We start from the raw sequence: 3230 nt of genomic DNA on the forward strand, positions 1-3230 counted from the left end.
GTGGCCATAGGAACTCTGTGTCAAAATATCGCAACCAAATTGCGTTTGTTTGAGGTTGTTAGAATTGTCTTAATGAGTATTATTTTCCTTTGGAAAGAAGTACAGTTAAGACCTGTTCCGTAAAGTTAATTAACATACAAAAATTTCCGATGAACAAAATTATTTTATCGTCAACTATGTTATTTATCCCTTCAAGTGGTGGCCCACCACTCACGGGTCGATGCGATAGCCAGAAAGCTATCGGCCAACAGAGGGTGGTTAGTGAGGTGTTGCCATATTTAGTTGCAAAATTAAAGGCTTTGAAGTATATTTACGCTCTTCTAGCGCCCAAAAGTAGCTAGCAAGTTAGACAAGGAAAGCATACATACACACACTTGTTAACGCTTGGTTGCTAAGGACCGTTCATCCGGGATCGAACGCCTAGGTCGAGCTCTGTCTTGATTTTTAAAGAGGTTATTTTGTAAATACACGGTACCCTCGAGGAAACGGAAAGATTTTAACAGTATATTCCGGATCGTATTTAGAGGCAAAAATGTCATATAAACTTTTTTAATTCGCCTAGTTTCAGAGTTAATACCAATTTAAAAAAATATTTTTCGTTGTGTTTTAGTGCATAACGCCTTTTTGATGGCTATGTCGCCAGTCGCCACTTTGGGACCTAGTAGACTACCTTCTTGACAGATATCAAAGTCACAAGGTACCATTTGAATAGTCTAGTTTTTACGAAAAAAAAATTACTAATTTATATTAATCCATAAATTTTCCAAGAACATGAACTTAATATGTTTAAAAACATACAAAAAAAAAACATTTTATTTTTGCGGAATTGACTTAAACTTGTACATGAAATTCTTCTTATGACCTCAGGAATACGTGGTTAAAAAAATTCCGTTTCCTCACGGGCACTTTTTATGACTTAACCTTTGAATTTTAAGCCCTACGTAGAAAATTAATTAACAATTACCTCCAATCATAACTTTGTTTTGTGGTGGTAGTCATTTTTAATAAGGAAACTGGAAAACTGTCACTGTTGCTAGATTTGATTAGTTAGGTGCATGTGGCGAAATGCATAAACATTACAATAATTTAACAACAACAAGGACAACTTCAACAGAAGGCCATGATGTCACGATCCTCAGCATTGAGGGACCAAGAAGAAGAAGACAATAATTTAATTGTTCTATTCGAATAGCATATTTAGTGCTTATTCTAACGATATATGCTTCAATATATACTTTTATACATAGATAAGCTTAAATAGTTGAATTTGTAATATTCTCTAAATCCGCGCTGAACACCCGACGGGGCCCCGCCACGTGACTACTTTTTACGTTTTGGCTTCTGCCACTTGAAGGGATATACTATAGGCCTTGACTAGTGATTCATTTCAAAATAAACTATTTTAATATATACATATTACACATAAGCACCCTAATGCAAAAATGAAGAAAATATATTTTGCGAAACTTTCGATCGATTTTTCCACTTATATTTTGTATTGGCAGGAAAAATAGTAAAAGCATATCACAAAGACATAACAAGGTCCAAGGTTTTAAAGAAGAAGGTAAAATTGGCTGAGACCTGAAATTGACGGCAGAGTGTCATCGAAATTTATACTTGAAAAAAGAAATAAAATGTCACCAGTTTTCATTTCATACAAAATAGAAATAGCATGGTATAAAAGTATTATACCAAACTTTTACAAAGGACTTTATGTTTAACATTATCAAAAATGGAATTTAGTGACATTCTTGAATTTACAGAATAATTAACCAGTGAAATAAAAATATTGGCGAGAGGTACAAATATATACGAACTTCCGAACCGAGTACTTGCAAAATTTTGAATGGAATTTGAAGGGTAAATATCACTCCTGCTCACCTTACAAAATAAAATAGTTGATAAATGTTGTAAATAAAGTCTTAAGTGTAAACCATATGAAAGTTAATAAACCAGAAATACCAAACAAATTCAACACTTATAACATAAACTATTACAGCCATTTGAGCACTTCCACAAAAACGTGAAATGGTACCTTTCAATAAGCACTATTTAAATCCAGTCTCCTGCATCCTGTATGTGTTAAAAATGAAGCTGTTCTAATATAATGACTTATATAAATTAAACAAGCGGATTAATTTTATTTGTTTACGTTTAAAAATAGGTATTCAATTTGATTATTACTGTAATAGCCATTTAAAATATTATTTTACCTAAATTGATAATTAAAAGTAGGTACCCCTCACGAAATAAATACTACTGAATTTTATACTTAGCAATGTTTTTTAAAATGTACATGTATTTTACCTTACTCGTATTAAAAATGAAAAGTAGAGTGTTTAACTCGGGTGCAAGGCACCATTTCATCATTTGGTTAATCGTGGCTGTATGCCGGACAGGTGCGTGTGTAAAACTTGTCAAAAAAGATAATATGACGGACGGATGTCTGAAATGTCACCGTATTTAAGAATCAATTAGCTTAAAAATTAGTTTTTTCTTGGTAAGAGTGATGAAAACATTGTGTGTATAACATATTTGTGTATTTATAGTGTGATTATCCATTTTATGTAACGTCCGCTAAACTAGCACAGGTCCGACGCTGACAGTGGTCACGGGCGTACTGGCGTACTGACGGTATTGCCGCGCAGGGTAACGTTTAGTAGACAAAATGTTGAATTCATAATTATGAATGAAAAATTTAACGCATCGATAAACTGACAAGCAAAATGTTAGAGTTACTTAAAAGCTATTGAATGAAGTAAATTTCATATTGATATTCATCATAGTACTTCTAAAATATCGAAATAAATACAGTTTTAAGCATATTTTCAAAGCAAAAATCTATCGAGAAAAAGATGAGCCATCGTGTTTCTGACAAGCATACGGCTAGTTCAAAGACTGAAGTTATACATACTAGAAAATAATCGATGAAATCCTTGTACAAGCCTGTAAATATCGATTTAAAAATAGCGCATTTTACTATACACCGCGCCTTAAATTCGTTATTTAATATTTATACTATAGTAGATAGAATTCTAAAGCCTCTACAGTATAATCAAATACCTACTTATGAACCCATATTTATTATAACGAAAATGACTTGCCTTAAACTTAAACCGAGGGCTTACTTAAAATTAAACAAAATAATAAAATATATGGCACTTAGCTCGTATTGTTTTGACCTGGAAAGATCATACTTCGAGAGCATTTTTTTTAAATTTAAAACGTAC

The sequence above is a fragment of the Cydia pomonella genome, chromosome 3 (assembly GCF_033807575.1).
Source record: "Cydia pomonella isolate Wapato2018A chromosome 3, ilCydPomo1, whole genome shotgun sequence".
Taxonomy (NCBI): domain Eukaryota; kingdom Metazoa; phylum Arthropoda; class Insecta; order Lepidoptera; family Tortricidae; genus Cydia; species Cydia pomonella.